The sequence below is a fragment of the Cervus elaphus genome, chromosome 13 (genome assembly GCF_910594005.1).
Source record: "Cervus elaphus chromosome 13, mCerEla1.1, whole genome shotgun sequence".
Taxonomy (NCBI): domain Eukaryota; kingdom Metazoa; phylum Chordata; class Mammalia; order Artiodactyla; family Cervidae; genus Cervus; species Cervus elaphus.
The window spans coordinates 23,496,085-23,517,660 of record NC_057827.1 but is presented as its reverse complement, the minus strand read 5'-3'; the positions used below and the strand labels follow the sequence as shown (position 1 = coordinate 23,517,660).

General features: G+C 44.3%; 1 pseudogene; it reads right to left on the bottom strand.

The window, feature by feature from the left end:
- Positions 1-1,307: 1,307 nt before the first annotated feature.
- On the bottom strand, positions 1,308-3,114 carry LOC122706209 (annotated as a pseudogene).
- Positions 3,115-21,576: the final 18,462 nt, after the last annotated feature.

Here is a 21,576-nt window from a genome sequence, read left to right as displayed (position 1 = left end):
GAAAATAAAATGTTTTGTCAGAGAACATTGACAGAAGCAACTTGAGTTTAAAAAAAACATATTTATCCTGTAGTTATATTAACTGGCTTGACTTGACTGATAAGTTCTTTTTTTTTTTTTTTATAAGACAAGTTTTAAATAATTTTTATTTTTAAGATTTAGCATCCTCATTGACAATCCAGAAACAGTCCGTGCTCTTTGGATGCACACATAAAATGGTTAAAAGTGATTCCCCAATTTTCAATGACAAGGTAGGAAAAAAGAACATGTTCACAGCTATAGCTGAATTCTTCTGTCCTTTTTACCAAAAATCTTATTTTGCTATCAACCCACTCACCAAACCATACGGAAAGACAACTTTTCAAAAAGCCAACAAAACCCAAGAACAGGGATCTAGGTATCAAGCCAAAATCATCCCCTGGAACAGTGCTGATGCCAAAAAAAAAAAAAAAAGGAGGATAGGAAAACAAATTTCCATAGCACATTAGAGAAGTCCTTTAAAAAGAATTCAGAAACTTAGCACTGGAACTATGGTGGTGCAGTGTTCAAAACGCAGATAATTAAAGTTCAGCTTGGGAACATATTAGGCTTTCCCTTATCCCAGCAGGGGAAATAAAACTATGAGCTTTTGGAGCTAATATTAAAATTGTCCTTATGAATGAAAGACAGGGCAAGGGTCAACCGGAGAGAATGTAGAACAAAAGGTAGCAAAGACAAGTCGTTCTGAATCTAAGCTCTACTGCCTAGAAGAAACAGCAAAGTTTAAAAGGGCTGAAATTCTTCTAAGCCACTATCAATAAATTCTAGACTTGGCTCAAAACCAGTGGACTATAGACCACTGATAAATATATCAGGTGACCTACAGTGTTTATGTACTAAAAAATATTTTTTAAATTATCTGTAAATTTCTATTCTGAAAAGCAGCAGATCAAAATGACACTGGGCCATCCAATCAGTTAAAGTAAAGGGCTTCCTCCAAATAAAATCAGCAGAAATTCAGGTTGGAAAGAATGTAATATGAAGTAAATAAGATCAGGCTCTCGGCACAATTTTAGTAAGGCTTCTATCCACCCCAGGTGTTAAGAAGTACTACTGAGATAGCTCCCACAGAATGTCTTAGAGGGATGCTTCTCAGAGATAAAAAGGTCTTTAACTCTTGACCTGTCTCTCTTTCCCTAAAGCTTGGAGAAGAAAATAAATATTTAATTTTTAACTATTCAAAGTTTCGGGCACATTGTAATATTAATATTTTCTATTTTTCATTTTCTGAACCTTTGCCTTAATACTTCTTCAATTATGCTGCGATGAAAAAATGTATACATGTGTCTTAATCAGTAGTACCACGTGAAAATAAAACCTTGTTCCTCCATATCTTCTACACAGGAAGACTGAATCAATGGCACCCTAAATATCCTACAAAGTTACTCTGTATACTTGACAAAAGATTAGGGCAAACCATTCCACTTCCATATCTTGAGCAGTAGAAGTTAATTAGTCTTCAATCTCATCTTCCCAAATATCTCCATTAACATCCACAGCATGGAACAACCAGTTAAAACATGGGGAAGCAGGATCAGTGAAATGTTTATAAGGGTTTGCTCTGGAAAGAGAACCCATGCAAATCCAGCAGAAATATTGCATACAGCCAGTACATGTCATCTTGTTACATCCATCTAATTTCTCAGTGGGAGTTCCACAACATGGGCAGCTCTTTGAGTTCTTTTCTAGCCACTCCTTACTTTCCATCTCTTCCAGTGCCTTCTGAATCACCCTCTTACCATACCTCTGTTCCAAAAATCTTTCATTGGCCTCATCTGCTTGCAGGTACTCATCTCGTAAGTCCATTAGTTTTTCTGCTGTCACCTTACATGGACAGACCCCGTGGTAGGTCAGTCTGCACAGGGTACGGAAGGCGAAATTGCTGCTGGAGCAGATGCCCATGGTACAGCCAGGCTCCTGCATCACAGGCAGCTGGCAGGATGGGCGGGGGCAGCACACCACATCGGCCATCAGGTCCAAGGTGGAGGAGAAGGCAGTCAAAACGGGCAAACAACTCTGCTTCCACTAGCTCTTTGACCTGACCAGGAGTGGCCACTGAAGGGCACTTGGGTTCTGGGCAGTTGAGGCACTGAACTTGGCCATCTCTGATCTGGATTTCAAAGTAGTGCTTGAGACAGGCTTTGCAGTACACAGGCCTGCACTCCAAGAAGTACATGCACTCACCACCCAGTTTCTCACAGAAACAGACATTGCACAGGAACAATTTACTATTAAAGCATTTTATCTGCTGAGCTTGATCAACGTCCAAGATTTCCTGGATCAGACTCGACAATCCTTCCACATCCTGCACGGCTCTCTCGTCCACAACTTCCTCTTGGTCTATGTCAGATCCAGTGGCTCCTCCAAAATCTAGCTCTGTGTTGGAAGAAGCTTGAGCCATCCTTCTCTGAACCTTTTTCTGAGAACCCATCGTGAGTTCAAAAGGAGAGACAATATTCAGGTATGCTAAGGTCTCTTCCTTAAGGAACTGCATCCAGGCAAACAGGACCACGCTGCCACGGTGTTCTTCCCACAGGTTGTCTAAGTGCTTGCAGAGAGCAGATAGCTGAGTTGGTGACAGCCATTTGCCACTAAGAGTGAATGAAGGTGGGGAGGAGGATGGATAATCTGGTGGCAGTTCAAAGTTCAGCACAAGTGGAGGCAGAAAGCAAATGGTGTATTCAAAGCCACTATTCTGGAGACACTCATTTGAATTGCCGCTCACAAATATCTTGAAATTTTGTGGTAAGTCCAAATGGATCCTGGTTTCTCCACCTTGGACAGACTCTGCTTTTCTAAATTCATCTCCATCATAAATACTTGCCAGGGCCAGCAATTCATCCTCCTGAGCTTCTCGGTCTTCTGACGACATTTAATTTTCTGAGGAGCTGAAGACAATCTAGCACTGGAGTTTGTATTTCAGCCCCAAGTTTGGAACTCATGCAAATCTCATTTATTCTTAAGATGATGGAGATGAGACTGCTGAAGGTGGATAAAAGGCCAAGATGTAGAACTCATACTAGATATCCTAGAGAAATCCTGCCATCTCCACTCGCTGGCCCCGCCTGAAGACGCCCGGCTCAACCGGCGGACCGCCTCTTCCATCTTCTGATAAGTTCTTTGTAAAGCAAAAATCAAGAGTAAAACAGTTTTACGTGATTTTTAAAAATCTCATCAAAACCTGTTTCTTGAGGGCATCTCCTGTTTTTAAAACTTTCCCATTTTTATTTTGCTATTCTGCTGAGTAGTATTCCATGTGTATTTCATATATGAAAATAAAGTTATATCATGGCAATATAGGTATGTATGTCATGTGAAAATATTAGTATATATCTCTTATATGACCATGTAGGTACATATCTCATATGCAAAAATATAAGTATATATGTCATAAAATATAGGTATCTCTTTTTATATCATAAAATTAAAAACTTTCATAAACTTAAAACTTAAATTAAAAAAGAATTAAATGGAGAAGGAAACGGCAACCCACTCCAGTACCCTTGCCTAGAAAATCCCATGGATGGAGGAGCCTGGTGTCCATGGGGTATCTCAAAGAGTCAGAGCTGAGCGACTTCACTTTCATCAAAAAATTACAATTTTCAAACTCAAAAAAAAATAAAAAAATAAAAATAAAAAATAAAAAAGAATTAAAGACTTTGATTATGAATCACAACATACTGGAGAATTCTTAAAGAGATTGGAGTACCAGACCACCTTACCTGCTTCTTGAGAAACCTGTCAAGAAGCAACGGTTAGAACTGGATATGGAACAATGGACTGGTTCAAAATTGGGAAAGGAGTATGTCAAGGATGTGTCTTGCTACATGGCTTATTTAACTTCTATGCAGAGTACATCATATTAAATGCTGGGCTGGATGAATCACAAGCTAGAAATGAGGTTGCTAGGAAAAATATCAGCCATGTCAGATATGCAGATGATACCACCCTAATGGCAGAAAGTGAAGAGAAACTAAAGAGCCTCTTGATGAAGGTGAAAGAGGAGAATGAAATGGAATAAATCTCAACATTCAAAAAACTAAGATCATACTATCTGGTCCAATTATGTCATGGCAAATATACGGGAAAGAAATGGAAACAGTGGCAGATTTTATTTTCTTGGGCTCCAAAATCACTGTGGATGATGACTGCACCCATGACATGAAACATCTTATTCAGAAAACCAAATGATGAACCACAGATTGAAAGAAACTATTTCCAAAACACATATCAGAGAAAGGATCTGTACTCAAATTGTACCAAACAGCTCCTTAAAATTTGATAAAGATTGAAAAACACACCTGGCCAAAAAATATAAACAGATATGTACATAGATATTTACATCAATATATAGAGAATTGTTTATCTCTCTGTAGATAGATGTTTACATGTCTAGGTAGATAGATATTTATATCTCTCAGTAGATAAATATTCCACAAAATTAAAACTTCCATAAAATTAATAACTTTCATAAATTGAATATTAAAATTTGCATAACTTCTATAAATTGAAATTTATAAAATTATTAACATTCCTAAAATAAATCTTTCATAATTAATAATGTTCATAGAACTACTCACTTCCATACAATTACTCACTTTCATACAATTAAAAACTTCTTCAGAAAGTTAAAACCTTCCTCAGAAAATTAAAAATTATAAAATTATTTATAAAAATTAAAACTTCTACTCTATGTAACACCTTATTCAAAAAATCAAAAAATGAACCACAAACTGGAAGAGACTGTATTCAAACCACATATCAGATAAGGGATCTGTACTCAAATTATACCAAACAACCCAAAAAAAATTTGGTAAGGACTGAAACACACATCTGGCCAAAAAAAGATAAATGATAAATAAGAAAGGAAGGAAGGACTAGCATGGGGTAGAGACAGCCCCTTCAGACAGCTAACCCTAGGATCTGACGTTCCCACCCTGGGCTGATATCCTGAGAAAAACAAGATTCAAATCGGCACATGCATCCCAACCTTCACTGCAGCACTCCTTACAATAGCCAAGACACAGAACCAGCAAGATGTCCACCAACAGGCTAAAACTTAAAAAAGGTGCGGTACATGTAGATAATGCACTGTTACTCCCCCAGAGAAACTGCCACTGAAGCTGAAGTAACCCCACTGCTAGCCACAGGGGTGGACCTTGGAAGATCACACACTAAGTGAAGTCAGCAGACAGAGACCATAGCAAATGAGTCCATATGCTATTGTCCAATAGCATTCTAGGCAAAATAAAAAAACAGATACAGGGAACTAATTTACAAGACAAAGAGAGACTTTGAGATTTCCAACACAAAGTGAGCCAAAAAAATAAATGAGTAAAGGCTTTATCTCCTTTCTTCCGTCCATTGTGCAGAAAATCTGTATCTCTAATAGACACTCCACAACGACCTGGGGATCATCACATGGAACTTTACTTGAGTTTGTGCAATATCCTCTATGGAAAAAGAATGGAGAAAAAAAAAAACCAAAAAAAAGACCAGATAAGCTGTCTGTATATGTCCCAACTGACTCAGGTGGCTGTACACTGCCAACAAGCACAAAACAGAAAACTGTCCCAGCACATCTACCCATGAGATTTAAGAAAAGGAATCACTAATTTATACCCTGCCACCTCCTTAACTTGGGCTGATATCTCATTCCTGGAACCTGAGTAGACTTGAGACCCAGGGCTGTATTGGGGTGGGGTTGAGACAGGCCAGGAGGTGCCCTTCATTGACACCCCTGTTAAACCTGCACTGTCTGGCTTGCCCTGGCTGGAGCCAGAATCCCTAGTGCCCCCTAACAATGGGGCCTGACCCTCTGGCCTTGAGGACCAGTGTAAAGTCACCAAGAATCCAGTTTCACTGGTGCTGGAGTCCCAGCTGAAACCTCCTTCCTAAGAGGGCAGCCTCTCAGGACCTCAGCAGGAGCAGTGCCCCAGGTTTGAGTGAGTCTGGAGGGGAGATGGGTGAAACTTTAAGTGGAAGCAGTAGTGAGACACAAGCTTTGGAAGTCTGCTCAAACACATTTCACTCTCATTCATAGACCAGGAAGCCCACTTTCCCTGAGGCTCTGGTTGAGGTGGAACCAGAGTTGGGCATGAAGAAGTGCTGCCGCCTTGTGGACATTTCCTGTAACTACAACTTGCCCAATTCAGTTCAGTCACTCAGTGGTGTCTGACTCTGCGACCCCATGGACTGCAGCACGCCAGGCCTCCCTGTTCATCACCAACTCCTGGAGTTTACTCAAACACATGTCCATTGAGTCGGTGATGCCATCCAACCATCTCATCCTCTGTCATCCCCTTCTCCGCCTGCCTTCAATCTTTCCCAGCATCAGGGTCTTTTCAAATGAGTCAGCTCTTCGCATCAGGTGGCCAAAGTATTGGAGTTTCAGCTTCAACATCAGTCCTTCCAATGAACACTCGGAACTGATCTCCTTTAGGATGGATTGGTTGGATCTTCTTGCAGTCCAAGGGACTCTCAAGAATCTTCTCCAACACCACAGTTCAAAAGTGTCAATTCTTCGGCCCTCAGCTTTCTTTATAGTCCAATTCTCACATTCATACATGACTACGGGAAAAACCATAGCCTTGACGAGACAGACCTTTTGTTGGAAAGTAATGTCTCTGCTTTTTAATATGCTGTCCAGGTTGGTCATAACTTTCCTTCCAAGGACTAAGCGTCTTTTCATTTCATGGCTGCAATCACCATCTGCAGTGATTTTTGGAGTCCAAGAAAATAAAGTCTGTCACTGTTTCCACTGTCTCTCCATCTATTTGCCATGAAGTGATGGGACCAGATGCCATGATCTTAGTTTTCTGAATGTTGAGCTTTAAGCCAACTTTTTCACTTTCCTCTTTCACTTTCATCAAAAGGCTTTTTAGTTCCTCTTCACTTTCTGCCATAAGGGTGGTGTCATCTGCATATCTGAGGTTATTGATATTTCTCCCAGCAGTCTTGATTCCAGCTTGTGCTTCCTCCAGCCCAGTGTTTCTCATGATGTACTCTGCATATAAGTTAAATAAGCAGGGTGACAATACACAACCTTGACATGTTCCTTTTCCTATTTGGAACCAGTCTGTTGTTCCATGCCCAGTTCTAACTGTTGCTTCCTGACCTGCATACAGGTTTCTCAAGAGTCAGGTCAGGTGGTCTGGTATTCACTTCTCTTTATCCACAGTTTATTGTGATCCACACAGTCAAAAGCTTTGGCATAGTCAATAAAGCAGAAATAGATGTTTTTCTGAAACTCTTGCTTTTTCAATGATCCAGCAGATGTTGGCAATTTGATCTTTGGTTCCTCTGCCTTTTCTAAAACCAGCTTGAACATCTGGAAGTTCACAGTTCGCACATTGTTGAAGCCTGGCTTGGAGAATTTTGAGCATTACTTTACTAGCGTGTGAGATGAGTGCAATTGTGCAGTAGTTTGAGCATTCTGGCCCACTGCATGTTTACTAGCACCTCCAATTAACAAGGCCTCTGGAGCTATTTGTGGCTCAGCTGGTAAAGAATCTGCCCATGATGTGGGAGACGTGGGTTCGATCCCTGGGTTGGGAAGATCCCCTGGAGAAGGGAAAGGCTACCCACTCCAGTGTTCTGGCCTGGAGAATTCCAAGGGGGTCGCAAAGAGTCGGACATGACTGAGTGGCTTTCACTTTCACCTGGAAGCATTAATTACCCCTGCCCTCAGGAAAGGACCTGGGGCAGCTATTGCAGAAATAAATTTCAAACACAACTGGCTTTCAAGAAGCCAACTGCAAAGGTAAATTTACCTCACTCCCTGTAAGAGAAAGAAATGAAAACAAACAAACAAACAAACAAACCACAAATGGCCACAGGACAGGAAGCTCAGCATTCTGAGTTATTACAGGAAGAATGCTAATCAAAACGACAAGAGATCTAATCCCATCTGACAGAATGGGAATCTGACTGTCTACAAACAGGAAAGGGAGGAAAGAGGAGGGAGATGATGGAATCCCCCTACCCCTTCCCTAGGAACAGAGTTTGGCAACAGCCCCTAGAAACGACAGCCTCCACAGCTCAGAAGAAAAAATTTCAAGAGAGCTAAGCCTAGGATTTTTAAACCCACACCTGGGCTTATATTACAAAAAACCATAATTCAAAATGACACATGTGCCCCAATGTTCACACCAGTGCTACTTCAAATAGCGAAGACACAGACCCAAGAATTGTCCATGGACAATCAAATCTGAAAGAAATGTGGTATATATATACAATGGGCTATTACTCAGACATGAAAAACTGCCACTGAAATTATGAAATTCTGAAAATGAACCCACAAGGATGAACTTTGGTGGATCACATACTAAGTGAAGTCAGCAACAGAGGAAGAAAATAACAGGAGATGTCCCTTCTAGGCAAAATTAAAAAAAAGAAATACAGAGGAACTAGTTTACCATACACAAAGAGACTCTGAGAATCGAAAAACAAAGAATTCCAAAAAAAGAAAAAAAAGGAAACACCATGAATGAATTAGGAGGTTGATACTAACATATACCCAAAAAACTATATCTATAATGGGTAATCCACAAGGACTATCTCCTTCCTTCCTAATTCCACATTTATACAGAAATCTGTATATCTAACAGATGTTGCACAAACACCTGATGTTCACCACAGGGAACTTTGCTTGAAATTCTACAAGATTTCCAAGGGCAAAACAATCCATAAAAGAACAGATACGCTGTATGTTAATATATGTTGTACTGAATCAGGTGGCTGTATACTGACGACAAGCACCAAATGGCAGGTCAACTATATCCCCGTATATCATCGCCATTAGATTAAAGAAAAGCAAAGCCTAATTTCCACCCACTTTCCGGACCTGGGCTGCTATCCCATCCCTGGAGTCTGAACGGCCTTGGATCCATGACTGGCCAGGAGTAGGGTTGAACAGCCCGGCAGGGTGCCCTTAACTGAGCCCCGTCTTGAACCTGTACTGTGAGGTTTGCTCTGGCTGCGACCAGAGTCCTTCGTTTAACCAAAGGATGGTCGCCTGACCCTCTGGCTTTGAACTTTGAAAAGTAACCTAGACTGCAGGTTGACTGGCGCTGGGGTCCCCAGCTCAATCCTCTGTCCTGAGAGGGCAGCCTCCTAGGCACCTCAGCAGGGTTCTGTGGGCGAGGCAGGGATGATTCGGATGGTGAAGAGTGAAGCGTTAGGGGAAGAGGCAGGGGGACACAAGCCCTCGGGTGTTTACTCAGGCACAGTCCTCTAGCTCACAGCCCAGGAAGCAGCCATTCCCTAAGGCTCTGGTTGCCCTAGAAACGAGAGTTGAGCATGAAACAGCGCTGCCGCCAAGTGGACATTTCCTGTAAGTACAACCTGACAGGCTGTGCTTACACCTCCCATGAACAAGGCCTGTGGGGCTGTGAATGACAGCTGCCCTCAGGAAAGGATCTGGGGCTGACATTGCAGACATAAATTCCAAACACAACGGATGTTCAAGAAGCCAATTGCAACAGGTAAATTTTCCTGACACCCTTTAAAGAAAAGTATAAAGGGGGAAAATATCCCCACCCTGCAACAGGGTAAGATGCTGCCGCCACTGCCGCTAAGTCACTTCAGTCGTGTCCGACCCCATAGACGGCAGCCCACCAGGCTCCTCTGTCCCTGGGATTCTCCAGGCAAGAACACTGGAGTGGGTTGCCATTTCCTTCTCCAGGATAAGATGCTGAACATCCCTAATTATTACAGGAAGATGTAAATTAAAGTGACAATGACAAATCAAATCCCACTGCTCAGAATGGCCATTCTTACATGTCACAAACAACAATGCAGGAGCGAGCCAGGAGGAGAGAGAACCCACCTACCCAGTACGTGGGAATGGACACTGGCAACAGCCACTAGAAAGGACAGCCTCCCTGTGTTAGGGAAAAACAAACAAACAACAACAACAACAACTTTCCAGAAAGCTAAGCCTAGGATCTGACATTCCCACACCTGGGCCTATATCCCAAGAAAACCATCATTCAAAAACCCACATGCACCCCAACACTCACTGCAGCACTACTTACAGCAGCCGAGACACAGATCCAGCAAAATGTCTACTGACACCTTAAAGCCTAAAGGAGATGTGGTACATACATACAATGGACCACAACTCAACCATGAGAGACCGCCACTGCAATTGTGAAATTATTCCACTGGTCACCACAAGGATGGACCTTGGAGGGTCAGACACTAGTCAGGCAGACAGAGGGAGAAAATAGTGTATGATGTAAATACTAGGCAAAAATTAAAAGGAAGTGGACAAACTACTTTACAGCACAAAAAGAGACTCTGAGAATTCAAACACAGTCAGAGGGTTCCAAAAAAGTTGAAAGAGCAAGGATGAATTAGGAGGTCAGGACTAACATATACTCAGAAATCTGTATCTAAAATAGATAATCCAAAAGGATTACCTCCTTTCTTCTTTCGTTTTCTTTTCCTCCCAGAAATGGGCTGCAGCTCTGGTTTGATTTCTAATCATTTTTTCTGGCCCATGAGTGGGAGAGAATTTCAAGAAGATCTTCTCCTAAAGAGAGGAACCTAGGAGTCAGGGAGAGGAGGGGTAGTGGGTGGAGACGGGCCCAGGGTCCCAGGTGCAGTTGAAGCTTCTGGAAGACCTGCCGGAAAGAGGCCACACAGAGTGAAGCCCAGGGTCACTGACCTGCCCAGGAGCAGCTGTTTGTTAGTCCAGGTCCTGCTCTGAGGTGCTCAGGGCCAGCTCTGACTGGGAGGAGGGCTGGGGGTGCTCTGCAATGAGGGTTACATGCAGAGTTCCTGTGTGCTGAGCCCTGCCCAGACGGGCCCCCTGCCCTGGGAGGGGTCTGCCCATGTGAGCCCCGTGCCCTGGGAGGGGCGTGTGAACAGCCTCCCTCTCTTAGCAGCTGGCACAGAGCTGCTTAGGACGCAGATTAAAATCAGCTGAGGACAGGGGTCAGGGGTCCAAGCTTGCTGTGCCCGCCACATGACACTGGATGTTGAGGCAAGGAATACGACTGCATCCTAAGTGCCAGCTCACCAAAATTTTGATGATTAATGCCTCCAAATAACCCTCTCGTTGGGTTCTGGCTGCCAGGTTCTTTTATGAATTAGAGGAGGAGGTGAGGAAAAAAACCAAAAAAGCTGTTAATCTTGCAAATACCTTGGGAGAATGCCAAACCTCAGGCAGGGGGATGTGTTAGTCTCTTCCTTCCTGGCATCCACAGGTGGACAGGGTTCTGAACAAAGGCACTTTAGTTTAAAACAGTCAGGCAGAGGGGCAGGATTCTCTGAGGCAGGCCATTATTGTGTGATTATAGTAACAAAGTAATCGAGAGCAAGTCAAAGACACAGTTCCAACATGGAGTCAGAACTGGCTTATTCCTGAACATCCTAAAGGGCAGGGTTTATTCAGGTCCTCCCATTGCCCTTCCCCTCCCCCAGCACCAGGCCCCACTTACTGACTCCCTGTCTCTGGATTTGCCTGTTCTGGATGTTTATTATAAGTGGAATCATATAGTTTGTGACTATTCTGGGCTGTATGTTGGTGTCCCCCTCAAAATGCACATGTTGAAACCTAACCCCCAAGGTGATGGTGTGAGGAGGGGGGGCCTTGAGGAGGTGATGAGGTAATGAGAGTAGAGACCTCATGAATGGGATTAATGCTCTTATGAAACAGACCCCCAAAGAGCCTCCTCAGCCCTTCCTGCATGTGAGGACTCAGTGAAGACCCCAGCCCCCACCAAGAAGCGAGTTTCACTAGAACCTGACCATCCTGATACCCTGATCTCTGACGTCTGGCCTCCAGAGCTGTAGGAAATGCATTCCTGTTGCTGAAGGCCCAGCCTTCTATTTTGCTATGAGCCCAAGCAGACCAAGACAGCGCGTCCTTCTTTGTCTGCTTCTCTTGCTGAGCATTGTGTGTTCAAGTCCATCCACATTGTAGCCTGTGTCAGAGCTTCGCTCCTTTGCATGTCTGAGTCATATTCCACTGTGTGAATGGACCACATTCTGTTTACACCTTCTTCCATCCATCCACCCACCAATCAATCCATCCATCCATCATCCATCCATCCATCCACCTATCCATCCACCCATCCATCCATCTATCTGAGAGGGTAACAGGCAGGAAGGCCAGGGGTCTCCAGTGCTTTTTTCTTTCTCTTACAGATGGGAACTAGCAATTCCAGACTCACTCCTTTGAACTATATCCTGAAAAACTGGGGTAGATTTGATCCCCAGAGCTTAAAGAAGACCCATACTTATTTCCATATAAGAAGCAGTATCCACTGAAACCTGAGGTTAAGAAAGGGTTAAAACCTATCATTGAGAATTTAAAGGAGCAGGGGCTATTAATTCCCTGTAACAGTCCATGCAACACTCCTATTTTGGGTATAAAGAAATCAACTAGTAAATGGAGACTAGTTCAAGATTTATGAATAATAAATGAACTGTAGTTCCTTTACACCCGTGGTGCCTAATCCTTATACTCTGTTGTCTAAAATTCCTGAACGAGCCAAATATTTCTCAGTAATTAATTTAAAAGATGTTTTCCATTCAGTGCCTTTGGCAGAGGAAAGTCAATTTCTATTTGACTTTGAAGACCCTATGCAGCTAGCTTTTCAGTTAACCTGAACATTTTTGCCTCAGGGATTTCGTGACAGCGCTCACCTATTTGGGCAAAATTTGTCACGAAATCTACAAAACTTTAATATCTCCAAAGCAGTGGTACTACAATATGTAGATGATATTCTGCTCTGTGCTGAGACAGAGGAAGCTTGTTCACAAGCCTCAGAAGATTTCTTAAACTCTCTGGCAGGCTGCGGTTACAAGGCATCAAGGGAAAAGGCTCTGCTTTGTCAACAATCTGTTAGATATCTGGGCCTAATCATATCGGAAGGGACTAGGGCCACAGGCCCCGAGAGAATTAAGCCTATACTAAAGCATCCCTTACCTATGACTTTAAGACAATTGAGGGGATTTTCAGGAATCACAGGCTACTGCCACATGTGGATCCCGGGTTATGGGGAACTTGCCCGGCCTTTATATAAACTCATAACTGAGACTCAGCAGGCCCAAACCGACAAACTGGTTTAGTCTCCAGATACTCAAAAGGCTTTTAAGCCTCTTCAGACTGCTCTCCTGCAAGCTCTCGCTTTGAGCTTGCCCACAGGGTTAGAATTTAATTTGTTACTGAAAGAAAAGGTATGGCCTTGGGAGTTTTAACACAACCCTGAGGGCCTCACCAGCAACCTGTTGCTTATTTAAGTAGAGAATTAGATGTAATTTCACGTGGGTGGCCACACTGTCTAAGAGTAATTGGGCCAATGGCTTTATTAACACCTGAAGCCCTCAAAATAATTTATGGATGAAATCTTACTGTACTTCTCATGATGTGAGTGGAATCTTAAACTCTAAGGTTAATACTTGGATGACAGACAGTCGGCTTCTTAAATATCAGTCATTGTTGTTAGAAGGACCAATAACTAAGCTTAATGTTTGTGGAAACTTAAATCCTACCACTTTCCTTCCTGAGAAGGAAAATGAAACACCTGATCACAATTGTTCCCAATTTCTAACTTTATGCAGCTCAGGAAGATCTAATGTATACCTCATTAGACAATCCTGACATGGGAATATTTACAGATGGCAGTTGTCTAGTTCAGGATGGGAAGCATAAAGCAGGTTACGCCGTGGTGATGGCTGAACAGGTTTTAGAAGAAAATCTCTCCCCCAGGGAACCAGTGCTTAGTTGACTTTACATGCTCATGCTGCAATATGGAAAGAAAGTTTAAAACAGCAACAGGAGAACCTATTAAACATTTCAGAAAGATCGAGTGCCTTTTAACTGCTATATATTGTCCTAAAGAAGTAGCTGTTATGCATTGCAAAGGGCACAGCAGGGATGGGAGTAAAGTAGCCAAAGGTAATCAGCTGGCTGACTGTCAAGCCAGAAAGTTCAGTTCAGTTCAGTTCAGCCGCTCAGTCGTGTCCGACTCTTTGCGACCACATGAATCGCAGCACACCAGGCCTCCCAGTCCATCACCAACTCCTGGAGTCCAGCCAAACCCATACCCATCGAGTTGGTGATGCCATCCAGCCATCTCATCCTCTGTCGTCCCCTTCACCTCCTGCCCCCAATCCTTCCCAGCATCAGGGTCTTCTCCAATGAGTCAACTCTTTGCATGAGGTGGCCAAAGTATTGGAGTTTCAGCTTGAACATCAGTCCCTCCAATGAACACCCAGGACTGATTTCCTTTAGGATGGACTGGTTGGATCTTCTTGCAGTCCGAGGGACTCTCAAGAGTCTTCTCCTACATCACAGTTAAAAAGCATCAATTTTTTGGCGCTCAGCTTTCTTCACCGTCCAACTCTCACATCCATACATGACTACTGAAAAAACCATAGCCTTGACTAGATGGACCTTTGTTGGCAAAGTAATGTCTCTGCTTTTAAATATGCTATCTATGTTGGTCATAACTTTCCTTCCAAAGAGTAAGCGTCTTTTAATTTTATGGCTGCAATCACCATCTGCAGTGATTTAGGAACCCCCCCAAAATAAGGTCTGACACTGTTTCCACTGTTTCACCATCTATTTCCCATGAAGTGATGGGACCAGATTCCATGACCTTAGTTTTCTGAATGTTGAGCTTTAAGCCAACTTTCCCACTCTCCTCCTTCACTTTCATCAAGAAGCTCTTTAGTTCCTCTTCACTTTCTGCCATAAGGGTGGTGTCGTTTGCATATCTGAGGTTATTGATATTTCTCCTGGCAATCTTGATTCCAGCTTGTGTTTCTTCCAGCCCAGCTTTTCTCATGATGTACTCTGCATATAAGTTAAATAAGCAGAGTGACAATATACAGCCTGACGTACTCCTTTTCCTATTTGGAACCAGTCGGTTGTTCCGTGTCCACTTCTAACTGTTGCTTCCTAACCTGCATACAGGTTTCTCAAGAGACAGGTCAGATGGTCTAGTATTCCCATCTCTTGAAGAATTTTCCACAGTTTGTTATGATCCACACAGTCAAAGGCTTTGGCATAGTCAATAAAGCAGAAATGTATGTTTTTCTGGAACTCTCTTGTTTTTTCGATGATCCAGCGAATGTTGGCAATTTGATCTCTGGTTCCTCTGCCTTTTCTAAAACCAGCAAAGATTACTGATAAAGGATGGTTACAGTCCGAGGATGGACGATTAATAATTCCTGATGAAGGAGGAAACAGAACAGGCTCTATCTTGAAAGCAGGACTCCATCTTGGGCCCGACTGTGGACTTTGAGCTATATGCCCAGTATCTATGGAAACGACATACCAACTGGAAAGCCAGGCCCCCTGGAAGGAAGAGCCAAGAGCCCCAGGGCTCTCCATCGCCTAAAAGAATACCCTAATTATCTGTGTAACCGAGTAGAGTCATATATTCTATTATGCTTATTAGGGTATGACCACAAGCCTATTGATAATTGTCCACTGTTAACTACCTAGGCTTAAGGCATATGATCGCAGGTTAACTTTGATTGTATCTTTCTTTTTCCTTTATTTCAGACAATTTGGGGAGGTGGGTTTAGGCTCGTATACTTAGGGTATATAAGGTTTTCACAAAAACTGGTCGGGGTCCTTGGCTAAGAGGAGACTCTGCCTTGGGCCGGCCGGTGTAATAAACTGCACTCCACTATCTGCATTGTCCTTCTGAGTGAGTTTGTTTCCCGGAACGCATGGCTACAACACTGAAAATGCTCAATGGAAAATTCTTAAGGGTTTACACTAGAGTTTTCATTTAGATGTAGAGAGTACTTACCAGATGGCTTCTCATTTGTTTGAAGGTAAAAATGTAATGAACACTTTAAAGAACATTATCAAAAGATGTGAGGTTTGTCAGAAAAATAACCCGGAGACTGAAAAGCTAGCAAAATCTGGATTACAACGAAGTGGAAAAGATCCTGGAGAGGACTGGGAAATTCATTTTACTCATATGCCAAAAGCTAGTGGATATTCTTGCTTACAAGTTTGGGTGGATACATTTACTGGATGGATTGAGGATTTTCCCTGTCGTGGTGAACAGGCTAAGGATGTTATAAGAATTTTAATCCATGAAATTATCCCCAGGTTTGGGCTGCCACAAAGGCTTCAGAGTGACAATGGCTCTGCCTTTAAAGCTGCTGTAACTCAGGGGGTGTCTAAAGCGCTAGGAATAGAATATCACTTACACTGTTCCTGGAGACCCCAATCCTCAGGAAAGGTTGAAAAAGCTAATGACATTATCAAAAGACATCTGTGCAAATTAACTCAAGAGATGCAGGACAATTGGATTAAAGTTCTACCCATAGCTTTAATGAGGGCTCGACTGCCCCCCCAAAGGAGGGACTGTACCCCTTTGAATATATTTATGGAAGACCTTTCTTATGCACAGACATTGTTATAGATCCTGAAGCCTTAGAATTCACTAAATAGGTAACTCAGCCCTCAGATTTTCAACAGGCATTAACGGAACTCTGGGAGGTGACTCCTGACCCCTCTGAGTTAAGCAAGCCTCTATTTGAGCCAGGAACCGAGGTTCTGATAAAAACATTGGGATCTGGGGGCCAGTCCCTCACACCCCTCTGGGAAGGCCCTTACCAGGTTATTCTTTCTTCTCCCACAGCTGTCAGAGTGCCAGGAATTGGTTCATGGGTGCATCACACTCAAGTTAAGAGGTGGCACCCTGACCAGAACTAAGTGACATCATTTTATGTCTTCACTTTCTATGCTCTGACTGTACTTTTCAGATGGGCCTGATCATCTATGTGAGCCTACTTCTGCCGACTCCAAAAATCCTGAGTCTGCCATTTGATCTTCAAAACAACGCCTTCCTCTTGGGGCCCCTGGATCAGAGGCCCTCAATATGAGGGTTAGGAGAATATGTTGCCTTAACAATTTAGGGACCACGCCCCTAAACAGCAGGAAGTAGTTATGGAAAAAAAACGATGCCCCTTTCCCTTGGCAACATAATTCTCTTAAAAGAAAAGGGGGGAATGAGAGAGTCATTTCCTAGGTAGGTTGATAGGAAGTCTAGGGGCCCCCAAGGAGAGAAAGGTCTGGAATACTCAAGGAGGAAGAAAGGACAAACTTTTTACTTTTTTTCCCCTCTACATTCCTTAGGATTATAACAATAATGTATCCTGCCTGAGGACAGTCTCTGGATTAAACCTTCTGGTTAATTCTGTTATCTTAAAATGTAAACTATGGGAGTAGGTCTGGTGAGGCCTTTACAACTTCCAGACATTCTTTGGATTCATTGGAGAGTATGTAACTCCATTGCTAACACTAGCAAGTGGGTACTCTTTCTACCCTCTTCTGCTGTCTATGTCAGAAGCTTTTCCTATCTCCTTTATACTTTAATAAAACTTTATTACACACACAAAAGACAATGCCTTCCTGTCCTGGGCTCACTCCTATGCTGCATTTCACAATTGGTCTAACTGCTGGGTCTGCAGAGCGCTCCTCTCTTCATCAGTGGAAGGCTTCCCTTGGTGGACAGCTCCATTTCAAGGAAAATACTTTCGCCAAGTCTGCAAATACCTTAGACAACAATCATATATGATGCCTCTTCTTAATCTGATGACATCTAACAACCCTAAGATGGGCTGGTGCAACACTTTGTGCTTTAACTATGGACATAAGGTGACTTTTAATTTTGATTATACATTGTCTTGGTTTAATGACTATTTCACTACACATAAGGTAAACGGGTCTAGATCTGGTGGCTTTTTACCTGAGGCTTATCAAATATGGGATGAGCTTATATGGCTAACTCCTGAAAAAGGACATCTAATATCTAGTGCTCCTATGTTCTGGGAACAAATAGAGCCATCCCCAGAAGTTAGCCAACAATTTAATTATAATGATTGGAAACAGTTGAGATTTTTGCTTCAGGAAATATGCAATGTAATCATTCCCATGATTTCCAACCCCAGTTCAGATCCTCCTTTTGCCTGGCCAAGCACTGATTGGGACTGGATATCTCAGTCATGCTGGCTTGCTCCAAACAGGACCTATTGGATATGTGGCTCTTACCTGTGGGCATGGCTTCCCCCTGGCTGGATAGTGAGATGCACCCTAGGTCTAGATTTTACTCATGGCTTCATATTTTCAGAGCTTCCAGAAAAGCCTACTAATTTACCCGCCTTAAAGCTCAGTGGGCAAGGTCTGTATTTCACTGGTGTAATTATTTGGCTGCAGTGTTTATTTCCTCTTTGGGAACTATAAATGTTATGTTACGAGCTGATGCTTTGACTAATTTTACTCAACAGGCATTACAAGATTCTCAAAAAGCTATTTCAGCTCTTAATGCTGAACAAATACAAATTTGAAAGGTGGTTTTACAAAACAGATTGGCCTTAGATATTCTGACAGCTGCACAAGGAGGAACTTGCGCCATTATTCATACCCAGTGCTGTACATATATACCTGATATGAGCACTAATATTAATCATTTTACTAAACACATGAACAAGGTGATTCAGGCTATGGATTCTCCTGAAGACTCAACTGCCTCACTTTGGACGTTAACTAGTTCCCCATGGTGGGAAACTATCTTAATTACAATAATTCTGATTGTTCTGTTTTTGCTGTTTGCTCCCTGTATCTGTAACTGTGTAGTTGGATTTGTTTCTAGTTGCATGAAGGCTTTTAAGTTACAAATTGTCGCTCAAACTCCTGCAATTGCTGCAGCTTCCTCCATCTACTACTTGGGGCCCCTGGATCAGAGACCCTCAATATGAGGGTTAGGAGAATATGATGCCTCACCAATTTAGGGACAATGCCCCTTATCAGCTTGGAAGCAGTTATGGAACAAGAACGAAGCCCCTTTCCCTAGGCAACATAATTCTCCTAGAAGAAAAGAAGGGAATGAGAAGGTAACAGGCAGGAAGGCCAGGGGTCTCCAAATGGAGGAAATAGACTGCAAGTGTCAGACATTTTTCTCTCTCTCTTAAGTCGCAGGAGGAAACTGAAAGGTCGGGCATGTTGAGGCATGCCCCGGAAAAAGTGCCACAGACGAGTTCCGGAGGCTGGCTAAACTTCCGGGGACCGACCCCCTGCAGCCTGGTCCAATCAGGTACAGACCCGGAGCCCTTGGACACCAACTGCCGCTGTAGCCCGCGCTTTCTTCCTTATATGAAAAGACCTGGCTTGGACGCCGGCCCTGGCTACAAAACCCCTCCCCACCCCTCATACCTCGCAGACTCCCTTTGTCTCCTCACTCACCCGCCCCCGGGAGTTCTGCCCGAGAGCGACCGCCCAATAAAGGCCTTTATCAACGGTCCTTAGAGGTGGCTTTTTCTTCCCGCGGCGTTTTCTAACATCTGGTGCCCAACGTGGGGCTCGAGGTGAGGGCCCCTGGCACTCGCCGTTGAGGCCCCCTCGAGCTCCACCGCCGCAGTAGCCCTGGACCCAGGCAGCTGACCAACCCCCCGGACGGCAGGATACAGGGTAAGTCCCTTCGGCTTTGGGGCCTGCCCTCCCTGGCAACCACCTCCTAGGGCCCAGTAACAGGTGCGCACTTACTGGGCCCTCCTGGTCACCAGCTGGTGGGGAGACGTCCCCAGCAGCTGAGTAGACCTCCGGCTTCGGCCTCCAGCTTCGGCCTTTTACGGTCACCAACTCGTGAGTGAGATGTCCCAAGCGGCTGAGTAGACCTCCGGCTTCGGCCTTTCCCGGTCCCCAGCTCGTGAGGAAGACGTTCCGAACGGCTGCACGGACCTCCGGCTTCCCTTGACACGTCTGAAGACGTTCAGACAGCGGGGGTTGCCTCCACGCCCCGTGGTCGCCATGGGATCGACAGCCTCCAAACCCGATCCCCAATACTCCACCCCCTTAGAGTGCCTGCTGGCTAACCTGCGGACCCTAAGACTAAAGGGAGATATCCGCCCCAAGCAGCTCACTTTTCTGTGTTCACAGGCCTGGCCTCAGTATTCCCTAGATAATGGCTCACAATGGCCAGCCACAGGGACACTAGACTTTGATGTCCTCCGTGATTTAGATAATTACTGCCGGAGAACGGGAAAATGGTCTGAGGTCCCCTATGTTCAGGCCTTTTGGGCGTTGCACTCTAGCCCCACCCTGTGCACCACGTGCGCTCCCAGCCAAATCCTACTCACCATGGCCCCCCTGACTCCACCCTCTCGGACCAAGCCAACTCCTCCCGTCTCTGAGTCCTCTGCTTTCTCTGTTCCCCTGGAAGATCTGGTGGCCCCCCCTTCCTATGCATCTCCCATGGCCCCCACCCCTTCCTCTCCGGCTCCTGCCCCCTCCCCCCCACTCCGGCCCCTTTTGCCTCTGCTCCCACCCCCGAGACTCCACCGCCGGCCCCAGATCCTCCGGCCCTTAACCCTATCTTGTATCCTCCCCTTCCCCCCGTCACTCCCTCCCCTTCTCTGGTTAGCTCCCACACTCGCTCTCACAGCAACCCTCCAGGGGCCTCCCCTCCCCCACCCCCAGCCCCGCAACTTCCTCTGCGACAAGTAGCCGGAGCTGAGGGTCTAGCCCAGGTCCACGTCCCCTTCTCTCTCCAGGACTTAGCACAAATTGAGGCCAAGCTGGGATCCTTTTCCTCCAACCCCACTCAATATATTAAACAGTTTACGAGTCTGACCCGTGCCTATGCCCTAACATGGCAGGACATATATGTCATCCTGGGGTCTACCACCACCCCCGAAGAGAGGCAGGCCATTTGGACGGCAGCCAAGGCTCAGGCCGACCAGCGGCACTGTGCCAACCCCTCCCCCGAGCGCCCCCCGGGAGCTCAGGCAGTTCCTGACACCAACCCTGATTGGAACTACCAAGAAGGGGGTGGCGGCCAGCTGCGGGTACGCTATGATAGAGTGTATCCTCGATGGGATGGAAACGTCCTCTCATAAGGTAGTAAACCTCCTCAAACTAGATGAGGTGACTCAGGGGCCCGACGAAAACCCAGCCATGTTTCTTTTTTTTTTTTTTAATTAATTAATTTATTTTTTTCAGTGGGTTTTGTCATACATTGTCACGAATCAGCAACAGATCCACACGTACTCCCCATCCCGATCCCCCCTCCCCCCTCCCTCTCCACCCTATTCCTCTGGGTCTTCCCAGTGCACCAGGTTCGAGCACTTGTCTCATGCATCCCACCTGGGCTGGTGACCTGTTTCACCATAGATAGTATACATGCTGTTCTTTCGCAACATCCCACCCTCACCTTCTCCCACAGAGTTCAAAAGTCTGTTCTGTACTTCTGCGTCTCTTTTTCTGTTTTGCATATAGGGTTGTCGTTACCATCTTTCTAAATTCCATATATATGTGTTAGTATGCTGTAATGTTCTTTATCTTTCTGGCTTACTTCACTCTGTATAATGGGCTCCAGTTTCATCCATCTCATTAAAACTGGTTCAAATGAATTCTTTTTAACGGCTGAGTAATATTCCATGGTGTATATGTACCACAGCTTCTTTATCCATTCATTTGCTGATGGGCATCTAGGTTGCTTCCATGTCCTGGCTATTATAAACAGTGCTGCGATGAACATTGGGGTGCATGTGTCTCTT